This window comes from Pinus tabuliformis, chromosome 2_2, assembly GCF_031772625.1.
Source record: "Pinus tabuliformis cultivar Carrire ecotype Pingquan chromosome 2_2, CPIR1, whole genome shotgun sequence".
NCBI lineage: Eukaryota > Viridiplantae > Streptophyta > Pinopsida > Pinales > Pinaceae > Pinus > Pinus tabuliformis.
In genome coordinates this window covers 571,005,777-571,020,438 of record NC_142300.1, presented here as the reverse complement: position 1 = coordinate 571,020,438, position 14,662 = coordinate 571,005,777, and positions in this window count along the sequence as shown.

Below are 14,662 nucleotides of genomic sequence, written 5' to 3'. Positions count from 1 at the left end.
TAGTCGCCTTCGACGTTTTAACGAGCCCGAAGTGACAAATGCTCGGACGGACTTTTTCAGTTATAGAGTTTGAAAAAGGCCAAAAGAAACTTCTCTGGAGTTCTAGGCAGAGGGTGTGCCAAACTTTTCGCGAAACCACAGAATACGTTTTACGGTACGGGTGGTTGATCTTCGTGAATGCTGTGTTCACTGCATCGCGATCAGTAGGGCGGTCGACACGGCTTCCTATGGATAAAGGATAATTGCCTATAGGGGTATCCAAATATATACTCGACGGTACGTGGGAGCACAAGTCCGTATTAGTGCCACCGACTCTCAGGAGGAATCACCCACCTTCGTAGAGATCGACAGTCACTATGTTTAACGACGCCGGAACACGTCTCTACCTAGACCTCTATATGTTTGCGTTATGTTACAAAGCGTTGTTATGTAAATTGGATTTATTTTAATGTTGATCTTGCTTAGCAGTTTGCCTTTAAGGGTCACCACGAGATGTATGTAACAAATTCCTGAATGCTGTCTAAGATGAGAAGCAAACTTTTCAATCTTTCAACTTTGAAAACCTTAACTATTGAGGGAAAAGAAAGGCAAATCTTTTCACACAGATCATAGAGCACACACTAAATGCAAATTTTCCTAAATCGTCAAGCAAATAGTCAAATGCAAAATGCACAATGCATGTATTTTCTTTTCCCTTTCTTAATGTGGATGGGTTACAAAAAGAAAGTCGTTATATAACTTTGATTTCGATTTAAAGCGAAAGTAAACAAGCTTGTCCAAAATCAAAAGACACCTTAAGATTTACTTTCTTAATCACTGGAAATGCATGAAATCAAACCATAATGACGAAAGTAAAATGACTAATCAGCTATGGACATCAAACAAGCTAACTCTTTAGACCAGCAAAATGACTAACACAGGTTCAGATCTAAGAGGCCAAAAGCAAGACTAGTTTACTATTCGTTATGGGAAATTGTAAATGAGTAAGAAATACAAAGAACAAGTACAATTTCGTTATATAACAGAGGCAGAATGATGGCAAGTAATATTGGTTTCAGAACAGGTGCAAGACTGGTAACTGGCAGCCAAATCAATAGTGAAAACAGGCAAGAGAAAAGGAGGAAACCCCAACAGCACTAGGCAAAATTGGGCCAACGCAGGTGCTGCACAGCCAGTCTGGCTCTCAGCGCAGGTAGCCCCTTCGGGACTTGCATTGCAAAGCATGTAGCCTGTGTACTACCTGCTTTGGAAAATGAGAATTGCGTTTTCACAGTTTCCGGGTCATAATTTTCTCAAAAATGCACAGTTTTTGCTCAAATCAGAAACAATCAGTCAAGCACACTCAAAGGGATGATTAGGAAGGTGAAAACCTATCACTAAGAGCTTACAAGGATCCTTGTAGATCAGCTCTTCAAATCATGAACTTGCTCAGAAATGAGCTAGAGTAGCTGCCCTCTACTTCGCTTTTGATATAGTCAAAAGCTTTTCGATTTGGTACTCTTTTGTTCAGGAAATGAATAGCAAAATACTACAAACACAATCAAACGGATACGATCCCCAGCGGAGTCGCCAGTTTGTTGTAGGGAAAAGTATCCGACTCGGATGACCCTATCCCACTCTAAGGGTGATAGTACCTCAGCAACAACTGTAAAACAAACTACTTAAGGTTTACTTCTTTATGAAAGCAAAATAGAATGGAGAAATGCACTAACCGTTGCCTTGCGCTTAATGTCGAATCCAAACTCTTCTCTTTGGCTGCTTGCTCCCAGCTCATTGCTCTTTTGCTGGCCCAGCTACAATGAGATCCTGCAAAATAACAAAGAAGGAAACTACAAGAAGCATGCAATCATAACTGGTTCAAGGATTAGTGTAAACCAAATATGCAATTATCACAATATATTATTGAAACAAGAGCACATAGAAGAACCTCAATAGCTTTTATTAATGAAGAAGTAAAGGTTCTGAGAGTATTACAACCATTGAAGGCTCCAATCCAGCAACACCTCCCAGCAGAAAGAATTTCTCCTCTTCACCTCTCTCAAACAATCACCCAATAGCTCTATAGTGAAACCGACAACATATCATTACTTTGCACAAAATTCCAGCCTCCTGAGCTCATAGGAGAGAGCTCAATATATAGATGAATTGAGAAAGGATGAGTCAGCTTGCAACTGATGTGTAGCTGCCTTGTGTCCTCTCTCTCTTCAGTTAATCTTTAGTTGATCTTCAGTTCTTGAGTCCACTTGGAGAACCTTGCTTCCACTTGGAGAAACAGAGCCTCTGACTCATCACAAGGTGAAATCCCTGATCCAAGTGTCATTTTTGGAAGATTCCAAAGCAATGACTCAGTGTGCCACATGTCCAAACTCGCTCAACGTAGGTGGACTTTGTTCTACCTGCTTTGCAACGCAGGTACACCATGGAGGAGTTGAGTTTCAGCGCAGAAGCCTAGTGGAGCACCTGCTTTGATTTCAGGATTGCTTGTTTTTGAGTGTTTTCAGGTGGAGAACTGATCTGAGAGCTGTTGGTTTGCTGACCTTGTTCCTCTAGGGGTAGGAACATCATGTTTAGGGAACTTTGGATCCCTTGGATTATTGACAATTCATGCTTGTTGCTGTAAGGCACAAAATTGTCTATAACAAGAGCTCCACCTGATCTAGCTTTAATCAAATTTCCGGATGGGTTTGACGCTGATATGGCATATCAATTAGGAGAAAGAGCCCCTGCAACCTTGGCAGACATGCAAAACATAGTTGTAAGTGTAGAGGCAAATCTAATTGCTAAGAGAAACCGGGCAAGAGTTGAAAGAAGAACCACTTTTAAGGAAGAACCCTCATCATTCGAGCAAAAGATAGATGCAGTCATCAAAGGTATGGAAAGACATGGGGACAGGGTGGAAACCATAGAAAGAAAATCATCATGGGAAGGTCAACCAAGCAATGTTAGAAACCAAAACTTTAGAAAGAATCAAAATCCTAATGTTGGAAGGACTGATCCAAACCAGCACATTAGACCTTCGTTCCAAGAAAATTATGCTGAGGCCTCAACATCTAGTGAACCAACTGAGGAGCCTCACATCAACCTAATGGGTTTAGACAGTGAACATTAGGTTTTTTTAACACAAGAAGATCAAGAGGTTTATAATGACAATCAATTTCACACTAAGTCAGGAGAATCGTTTGATTTTAGAGAAGGGTATGATGCAACAGTCTATGAGGTACATAAGCAGTGTAAACTAAGGAGTAGAACTATAGATGTACCTAAACCTTTTAAACCAAGGGACAATAAGCAGCCAAAAAAGACCAATGACAAGACTGTTCTTCCAAAATCCGCTGGAAACTCAAACCCACATACCACAAAAGTAGCTGTGGAGGATATCTTAGAACAACAGCCCTCTGAAAACCAGCCAGCTCCACCCCATCCTTCAAAGGCAAGGTCACATATCACCTATGAAAATAAGTATGGTACCAATTTCACTGAAAATCATACCAACCATGAATAAAGGAATACTGAAAACCCAGCTGAAAGGGAAAAATCTGCTGCACTTAATGCCAAGATTCAAATAGAAAAGCCTTTTAACTTGGAAATAGAAATAATTAAGCTGAAGATATCAGTCCCTCTTTTTGGATTGGCCAAACATCAAGTGTACAGACAACAGATTAACAAGTCACTCCAAGTATCAGACAATAAAGATGCAGTGAATGTCCTAGATGATCAACCAGAGTTACTATTTGGCCCTGAGGTTAATGGAAAAACCGAAAACAGAGAGGTTCCACCCTTCTATGTCAATTTAAACATTCATGGTAAGGTTCTACACAATGCAATGTTTGATTCCGGGGCCTCACTTAACTTAATGCCAAAATCTGTAATGGAAAAACTCGACCTAGACATCACAAGACCTCATAAAGATCTATTCTCATTTGATTCAAGCCAAGTCAGGTGCTTAGGATTGATTAAAGACTTATGTGTCTCCCTCGTCCAATACCCAACCAAGACAATTTTAATGGATGTAGTGGTAGCTGACATACCTCCTAAGTATGGTATGCTCTTGTCCAGATCCTGGGGGACCAAACTCCAAGGCTCTTTGCAATTAGATATGTCCTACGCCACCATTTCAGTCTTTGGACAGCCAAAGAGATTATACCACGAAACATTAATGAAATATGTGGTAAGCAGTCAAGAGAATCCCCAAAACTTCCCAATCTATTCAATACACTCTAACATGGATTCATTTATCCTCTACAATGTTGACATCTGTAGCAAGGCTTATTCTGAACTATTCATGGCAGCAGAGACAGAGGCGTTGAATGAAAAATGTGCCTCCAAAGACCAAAGGACTGTAGGTATAGCTGATAAAACAAAGGAACATAATGTATCAAGTGACTTGCAAGAAACCAACCTGCCCATGATCCAACTTTCTAAAGATCTCAATCCAAATCTCAATCATGAAACCTTATGGTACCTAGAATTTGATGGTTCTGTAAAAAAGTTAGGAGTTGGAGCAGGAGTCTGGATCCGCAATATGCAGAATGACAGAGCTGAGGGTCATGCATACAGGTTAAAATTTCGATGCACAAACAATATGGCTGAGTATGAGGCCCTATTGTTAGGTCTGAAACTGATAAAAAATTTGGGTGCAACCAAAGTTTCAATCTTAGGAGATTCAGATCTGATCATACAACAAATGAAAGGAAACTTTACCACAAATGATCTAAGGTTGAGAGCATATAAGGGAGCAGCTATACAGGTACTTGATACCTTCTCACAATCACAGTTGACTAAAATTTCTAGAGAACTCAATCTACATGCTCATAGCTTGGCAACCTTTTCCAGCACTTGCAAGCTGCCTTTCAAACCCAATCATACTTTTACTGCTGAAATTAAACATAGACCTGCAGTTCCAGACAACATCAAAAACTGACAAGTCTTTGAGATTGATACACAGATAAATAATTTCCTCCCTCTAAAAGAGGAATTCTCTGGCATTAACATTGACTCAACTACTGGAGATGATCAACAACAGGCACACACCATTACACAGAAAATATCAGCTGAAACAGCTAATCTAGTTTTGCATCCTACCACCTTTAACAACGAAACTATACAAGAGTTGAAACAGATAGATGGAGATGAACTGGCTAAAACAGAAGCAGAGGTAATTGGGCTAAAAGATAATTTTCTACCCACAGGTTTAACCCCTTTGGAGGATCTGTTTGATTCAAATGATATCTCAAGAAAACCAAAAATGCAACCTCTAAATGCTAAAATTGAAGACTGTAACATTGGAACCACAGACAATCCCAAAATGATAAAATTATCCAAGAGATTACCAGCTAATTAGAAGTTGAAATACATTGAACTATTCAGAGAATTCCAAGATATTTTCGCTTGGAGTTACGAGGATCTCAAGTCCTATGATGCCTCAGTCATCCAGCATACTATACCTTTAAAAGAAAACCAAAAGCCTTTCAAACAAAAACTTAGAAGAGTGAACCCGGTGCTCCTTCCCCTCATTGAAAAGGAAGTGAAACGTATGTATGAAGCAGGAATCATTGCTCCAATCAGGTTCTCAGAATGGATTTCAAACCTAGTGCCTACTAGAAAAAAGACAGGAGAGATCAGACTATGTGTTGACCTAAGAAATTTGAACAAAGTCTCTCTCAAAGACCATTACCCCTTACCAAAAATGGATCATATCCTGCAAAGGGTAGTGGGAGCCTCTGGGATCTCATTATTAGATGGTTTCTCTGGATTGAATCAGATTCTAGTACACCCCGATGATCAAGACAAAACTACATTTACAACACCTTGGGGGACTTTCAAATATGTCAAAATTCCTTTTGGGCTTAAAAATGCAGGGGCCACATTCCAAAGAGCAATGGATATTGCCTTTGCCAAAGAAATCCATGATTTCCTAGTTGTCTATCTCGATGATCTTATCGCCTTTTCAAAATCAGATCAAGAACACTTGGAACATTTAAGGCAAATTTTCTTGATTTGAAGAAAATATGGCATATCTTTGAATCCAAAGAAATCACTATTCGGCCTGGAGGAAGGTAAACTCCTGGGGCATATCATCTCAAAAGATGGTATTAGAATTGATCCAGACAGAATTCAAGCCATCCTTCAAGTGCCTCACCCGAGAAATATCAAATAATTACAAGGCTTTCTAGGAAACATCAACTTCTTGAGAATATTCATTCCTAATCCGGCCGAGCTCATAAGGTTGTTAAACAATATGTTGAAAAAGGATTCCAAGGTCAAATGGACCATGGAAGCTAGACAAGCCTTTGAAGATATTAAAAGAGCATTGACAAACACACCAGTCCTAACAAGCCCTAGGTTTGATAGAGATTTTATCATTTTTTCTTTCGCCTCTGAGCATACAATTGTTGTTGTTCTGTTACAGAAAGATGACCAAGGATTTGGAAAACCCATTGCATTTTTCAGTAGGACCCTTAGAGATGCTCCCTTAAAATATCAGATCATGGAAAAGCAAGCCTATGCATTGGTAAAAGCCATCAAGGACTTTAGAATCTATATCCGGTACTCTCATTTAATTGCCTGTGTCCCTAATGCAGTGGTCAAAGATATTCTAACCCAAGAAGGAATTGAAGGCAAAAGGGGCAAATGGATTGCCAATATCTTAGAATATGACATTGAGATTAAGCCTACCAAACTGATAAAAGGACAAGGTCTAGCCAAACTAATGACTAAAACCAACTTTCAAGCCCTTGACATTAATGAACTGGAAAACAAAGAGGAGATGGCGACTCCATAGATCAACCAAGACTTTATGCAATCTCCCTGGTATGCTGATATATGTTTTGTATTGTTAAACCTGCAAGTTCCTCCAGGGTTGTCCAGAACCAAGAAAAGGTTCTTGAAAATGAAAGCATCAAAGTTTTGTATCATTGACAATGTTTTGTTTTGGAGAAACCATGAAGGAATCTTACTTAATTGCTTAACATTAGATGAAACTGACAATGTCCTCAAAGCATTTCATGCAGGTGACTGTGGAGGAAACTTATATTGGAAGGCCACGGCTGATAAAATCCCGAGGGCTGGATTTTATTGGCCTTCCTTGTTTACTGATGTGAGAAAATTTGTAATGTCTTGCCACAAATGCCAAATTTTTGAAGGCAAGAGAAAGCTCCTGCCTTTACCACTCAAGCCAGTTTCAACTGAGAGACCATTCCAACAATGGGGTTTAGACTTTATTGGTGAAATTCACCCTCTACCCTCTAGCCAGCATAGGTGGATTCTGACTGCTACAAACTATTTTACCAAATGGATAGAAGCCATCCCTTGTAGGCAAGCCAATGACTCCATTATTATACAATTTCTAGAAACCAACATCTTGTCCAGGTTTGGCTGTCCAAATAAAATTATTACAGACAATGCTGCTGCTTTCAAGTCCAAAAAAATGATCAACTTTTGTCACAAATATCATATGACCTTAGGTCATTCTACTGCCTACTATCCTCAAGGTAATGGCCTAGCCGAGGCTTCCAATAAAAGCCTCATCAACATCATCAAGAAAGTTTTGGAGGAAAACAAAAAGAATTGGCATAAGAAGTTGGTGAATGCACTGTGGGCAGACAGACTGACCACCAAGAGATCAATTGGCACAAGTCCATATGAGCTAGTTTATGGAATGGAAGCAAGGTTTCCTTCATCTTTAGGTATTCCTGTAATCAAGTTGCTGCAAGAAATACAAGCTGAGCCCAATGAAATTCAAAGAAGGATCAATCAGACAATTCACCTATAGCAAACGAGAGAGGAAGTCTATCAAAGAACCAAGTACTGCAAGAAAAGCTCAAAATAATATTTGACAAGAGAACCAAAGCTGAAGACTTCTTTTTAGGAAACAAAGTGCTGAGATGGGATTCCAGGAGGGAGGACAAAGGGAAACATGATAAATTTGATTTCTTATGGAAGGGACCTTATGTCATTTATGATGTACAAGGTAATAACACCTATTTTCTAAAGAGTTTGGATGGTTCAAACACTGAGGGAGGCCCAGTCAATGGGAGGATGCTCAAGCATTATTTTGACCCACTTTGATCAAACAATGCACAGTCATATATTGTACATAAATATTTGTATTTTCAGTATTTTCATCTACAACAGATAAATAAAGCACTAAATGAAGTACATTTTGAGAAAGATCAGGGTACTGCACCATTTTTTGGAATATTTTTTGATCCTATCATTGGAAAGCAAGAGAAAACACTTGGAAACTATCAAGGTGATGAGGAGAACTCAGAGAAACAGGTAAAAACAGAGCTGTAATTTCACAGCAAATCAGCTCAGTGGATACTTCATACAACTATCTAAGATCCAGATCAATAGTCTCCAACAACATGAAAATTCAGACTGCAGCAAGAATGGAGAAATAAGGCAACCTGACCTGCTGTTCTTGGCTTTTCATCTGGAAAAGCCATCCCCAAGTGGAGCCACTGTTAGCCTCCTATACCAATAGGTTTTCATTTTTCATGATTGACAGTGGAAATTCCAAAAATTTTCATCTTCCGTGGTACTAAGGTTCCATTTTTGTGAAAGAAACAGACATTTAAAAAATGTAAAGAGGGTATGCCTTAAAAGAATAATCAAAAGGCAAGAAAATGAACTGGTCAAAAGGAAAAATAAATGAAATGAACCCCAAATAAAGACCATGAAAGTGGCTAAGCCAAAATGCCACTGCTATCTTGATGGGTGGTCCAACAGTTCAAGCTGGGCCATACCATGTTTTAAATTGCCTGTTCTAGACTAGAGAGAAAGTACCTGCTCAAACAGTTCAAGCTTCGCAGATGAATAGGTGGATAGAGAAAGGAAGGAGCCCAACTGCTTAATCCGGGCCCTTGGAAGAAATAAGGGTAGACTTAGATAGGAGGGTAGCAAAAAGAAAAGAGGATTATCAGGGTTTGCAAGGCTAAGTGCACCCATCCAAAAGAAGAAAGAATGTTAGGCATATTAGGCAGGGTAGGCAGTTGGAGGTCGCAGAAAACAAGATCTAAACACATGATATATGAAAATCATATCTGATCTCACCAATAAGAGAAAGGCAAGGGCAATGGCCTACATGACAAACTACCAAACCATCACTAACTTTCCTCATTCCCTTCAAAAGTTTTCTTACTAAAATCCCCTTGAGGACTGTAGGATCTGCCTAAATAATACTCCTTACATTTCTCATTTGTGAATTTAATGTCAAGTTGTGACCTCCTTCTCCGAAAAGAAGCCACATTTCTTGTGTAAAATCATCCTTCACTCTCATCTGCTTCTAAATCTAAGTTTACTCATTAAACTTAGCTCTCAGTTCCTCTTTCACATCCCAAAACCATATTAATTTCTAAACTTACTATATAGCTCCCTAAGTGTTCCCCCTCCCCCTACTATTATAGCATTTTTTGCGAAAAACCCAAAAAATATGTAAATATCCCCCCCCCCCCTTAGCATTATAGCTAAGTAGCACTGTCATGGGAGACATTAGTCCATCTGGGACTCTAGTCAACCCTAACCTTGGAATTAATCTAACCCCTGGTTAGATTAATAGCCTATAACTAAACCCTTACCCTTCATTCACCCGAAAAAACCTTTGAAATGGTACCCCCACGGTCAAACCCAATGTTTAAATATTTGGTTAAAGCCCTGTCGCATTAACCCTTATCCTTTTGAAACCCATAAAGCCCTCCAAAACCAAAGTTTTTAACCCGCAACATTTAAATATTATTTAATTATCGCGCGGGTCCCGTAGCAACGTGCACGCCGTGTCGAGGCGCCCGCCAGACGTTGATCTTCCGCAACCCCCAATCCAATGGTGGGCGGGTAATCTGGGCGATGGACGTGTCGTTGTTTAGCGTCCGCAGAGCAGGTGGTTTTCCTGCCGTACGCAGGACACACGTCGGCCGCTGGGGTTGTTCGGAGGCCCTCTCCCCAATACCACCTTTCCCTAATGGCGGTGCGGGGAGACTGGAAACCGCCCTCCCACAAACTGCCACCCTTGTTGTGTCAGCCCCATGTCACAGTGATGTCATGCCCAGGGCCCCTGCCACCGCGCCACGTCGCCCTCCATGCCGTCTTGCCACCTCCGCATGCCTCCACCGTGTCCCGCCAAGCTGGCATCCATCTCAGCATCCACGTCACCATCCGTACCCGGGGCCCGCTGATGACATCGTCGCGGGAAAGCGCCAAAAAATCTATATGCGCCAAATTATTGTTAAAAACGTGAAAATGGACCTTTTTTGGTCATTTTCGTTGGAAAGGTGAGGGAGTTATTTTGCTTGTTTATGCCAAAATTTCCCCCACATTTCGAATTCAAACGCTGCGGACGCTGCCACTCACCAGTTCAACAACATTCTTCATCTATTCATCAATTCAACGACCCTCAGCACTGGCCAAACCAGGTATTTTCCGAAACCTACCCGTTTGCTCGTGTTCTTACCATTTCTCTACAAATTTCTCCATTGAATTACCTGATAACTCCTAAATTAAATGGTGTTGTTCGGTTAAATGTTGGCCCAAAATAATCCAAAGCGCCTCCCTGTTCAAAATTCACTGTTGTACAATCATTCTCGGGCCTAATTTTCGATTTACCCCCCCAACTACCCGACATTGTTCCCTTTTGCCATGCATATAATTCAAAAACTTCATTACGCCAGGTTATAATCCTGCTCCCCCCCTGCAATTTGCCATCACTATCAAGAATTCCTATGAATTCACTAGAAGAAATCACAGTCAAGTCTACTCATCCAAGTTGCTCCTTCTAAAAGATAAGTCTGGCCTCATCTGCATTCAGTCTGCCACCTTACTTCTAAAAGCCTTACAAGCTATCATATTCAAACTGCTACACTCAGAAGCTGCATTCTAAAGATAACACCTGAAAGTTATACAATGGCTACACCATCAGCTCTCAGTGTTGCTCCTATAAATCCACCAAACAAGGAGCTTGAGGCCATGCCTCTTGCTGACAGAGATTACCTCATCCAGGACCTTGTGGCTGACAACAACCATTTACAGACCTTTCGACAATTGAGGGACAACTATTTGAGCAACAATGACAAGTATGGGATATGGGAGTCCAATCTGCCTTACTATTTCCTCCCATCTGTCAATATTTTTCCAGAAATCATCCGCTTATGTGCTGAGAATTATGATCCAACTCAGAGAACTATCAACTCTCCTTCTGGGAGCATACTCTTCCACATCAATCCTGACTCCATCAACCAAATGCTCAACTTCAAGCAAACTCAGCTGCTGTTTCCCTTCTCCATGAACTATTTACTGGATGCAGGCACCAAACTTTCCACTGCTGACATTGAGAAGGTCACCAAGACATTCATGAGACCTGACCGCCAACCTACAGGGCCACCTCCTTTCTTGCATGTCCATTTCACTGATGTAGGCAAACTCCTGGTTGACATGATCTCCTATGTGTTCGGCTACAAAACCAGTGAGCACGTGGATGAGACACTGTTGGTGTTATTAGCTGCTTACAGCCCAGGCCAGCCTCCTGCCTACAAATATAACTTTGCCAAGTTTATAGCCAACAAAATACATGACCAACACTTGAAAGTGGACAGGGAGGGTGTGTTCAAATATTCATCATATATCTACCACCTGTTCATGTATTATCAGTCCGAGGCCTTTCAATGCCCTATCAAGAAGCTGGATTCTAGGGGAGAAAGGAGGTCTGTTATCTTCTGGTTATCAGTCTTCCACCAGGTCCAAGATTCACCATATTCATACTGTGAATTTATTGACCAATTTGTCTACCCGGTCTCTTACCTATTGATGAGATCCCCTCCTCCCAGATTGTCATTTGAAATCCAGAAAAATCTGCAGCTGTCCAAGAACTATAAAATAGGTGATTGGTACCTATACGAAAATCATACAGTCATCAGAATCTATGACTGTGAGCTCTGTCCATATAGGCTCCCAAGATATGTACCAATGAAAATGTTTGCCTTGGAATATTATAGGCAGCTTATTAACTCTGAACTCACCCACTTTCATAGTGCCAAGAAGAAAACCCATCTCAAGTTCAAAGACCACCTGGGCCCCTTTATCATGAATAAAAAAGAGGGTTGGCAAGAGGCTGATCAAATCCTCAAAGATAAATACAAGCTATCAAGAAGCTTCTCGTGGGTCTCTTATGACCCCGAAGGCTTCATCAGTGCTAGAAGAGTCAAGTACAGGTTGCTAGGGTATAAGCACTGTAAAATTCCACAAATTGAGAAGTATGCCAACAACCAAGAATGGTTGCAAGGCACATTAATTGAGGAACTAACTCAAGAAGAAATAATGGAAAGAAATGTCAAGGATTTGGAAAAAACTCTTGACTTAGATTCTGTGCAGCAGGTAACTTTCAAGCAGCCGCATCCAATTGGAGAAGGTTCCTCCACTGCTACAACCGCACCAGTCACCCAGGGGCCATCTACATCAGCATCAGGCACAGAAAAGGGCAAGGGAATAATGGGTGCAGAAAAAGAAGTAGTGAAAGAAAAGCCTGCCTCCTCAATTGGGCAGCAGCAAGAGCAAACCCCTCCACCACAAACAGAGGCACCAACAGTGCCTGCCTTACAGACCCCTGCACATGAGGAAAGGGGCAAGAAACGGGACCGAGAAGAGTCCACACCTGCTAGTGGATCCTCTCAGCAACCTGAAGCCAAAAGACAGAGGGTTGATTCTCCGGTCATAGAAGAAATCAGCGAGGAAATCCTTGAGAGCCCAAGGAAACAAAGAGGAAATAGCCAGCAGACAGCCACAAGCTCTTTTCAGCAAGAGCAAGGAGTACAGCTTGGCATGGAGGTGTCCTCCTCCACTCAACAGAGCAAGAAGCCTTCCAGCACTAAGGCTTCCTTCAAAGAGATAAAGGCACAAAATGAGCTGTTGAGAGTGGAGGTATACAAGCAATTTCTCAAGGCAACTCCAACTAAACAAGAGAGGCTGATGTCAGTATATGATATCCAAGAGGAAAAGATAATCCTCAACCATTTCAAACCCAAGGTACCGCAGCCTCACTCAGCTGCAGATTTTGTAAAAACAAAGCTAGAAGTTATGGCAAAAGACATTCACCCCATGGATTAGATAGAGCTGCATAAGAAAACGGGGGAAATGGTCTATGCCACACTTGTAGACAGGGCCACAATGGCCCATGAATTGAAAGAATCTCTTAAGAACACCAACACTCAGCTAGATTTGGAGAGAATGTCCTCCACGGCCAAGGACAATAGGATCAAAACACTGGAGGACATCATTGTGGACTTAGGACATGATCCTAAGGATCCTAAGGGTGTGAGGGCCCTTATGAAAAAGAAAGAGGATGATATTGCTGCATTGAAGAAAAGACTAAAATTGCTTCCTACTGAGCATCCTCAAACAGCAGAATTGCAAAAAGAAAAAGAGTCTGAAGATCAATTGGACCTGATAATGCAGCTGAATCAAAGAGTGATTGATCTGGAGAAGGAGCTAGAAAGGGCACTGCTAGACAAACAGGGAGAATTAATCTCCCAACCTCCTCAGACTACCTCAACCACTGCCACAACTACAGAGGCAGCGACCCCTGCAACAGCTACATCAACAACAGATGCGGCAGCAGCAACAACAACAGCTCCTGAGTCCAGCTTAAACATGGATGAATTGACAAAATTTATCAAAGAGCTAGAGCTTTAGGCGATAGAGATCAAACAAGCCAAGGAGAAATTGGCTGAGCTGGAAGCTAAGTATGGCAAATCAAAGATGACTGTAGCAGAGTAGACCAGAGAGATTGAGGCCCTCAAAGAAAAAATAAAGGCCTTAGAGAAAGAACAGAAACTTGAAAATACTCTGGCAGAAATAAAAAGGATTTTGTGGGCTCGGATTGGCCACTCCCTAACCAAACAGTGGAAGTCAATCAAAACAGTGCATGAACAGATGGAATTGATAGGCCAAGCACAAATTGAGAGCCAGAAAGCCAGAACAACACTAGGGAATAGGCCTGAGCAGGCCAACAGGATGATAAATTTCCTTAACAATTAGACCAAGGAGGAGCTCGCAGCCCTGAACATCATCAACATAATAGATGCTGTCTTCACAGCCAAAAAGGTGCTAACCCTCAGAAATTTTGTACAAACTGTAGAGAGAAAATGTCATGAAATGCAGGCTGAGGTGGATGAATACAAGCTCAAAATGGGAGCACTGCAAGACAAGGGATTGCCCAGCCTACTGACCAACACGGGAAGACTGCTCCTCCATGAGCAATATGCTGCGAGGATGACAAATTTTATTGAAAATCAGATCACAACATCCGCCAGTACTTCTGAAGAAACAGGACCTCCATCAGGGTAGAGCCTCTATGACAAGCTTGAAAATCTATTCTACATTGAGCATGAGATTAATCACTTATTTGAGGTTCCACCAAATTTTTATAGGTATACAGAGGCAGATTAAACCTTGGTAAAAATACGAAGACACCAACTGCCCAAAGAAGATTGGTGGCAGGCAATGCTGCAAATTTTTCCTCAGTAATCTCAGTTAGTCAGTCCTAGTCAGCTTCAGCTCAACCAAAGTCAAAAAACAGAATCAGGACAACATGCAAAGCGGCCAAAAAGATGACTCAACGTAAATACCACGACAGCAAGCCAAGCCAAAGGAAATGCGCAGATTTTGGGTAATACGG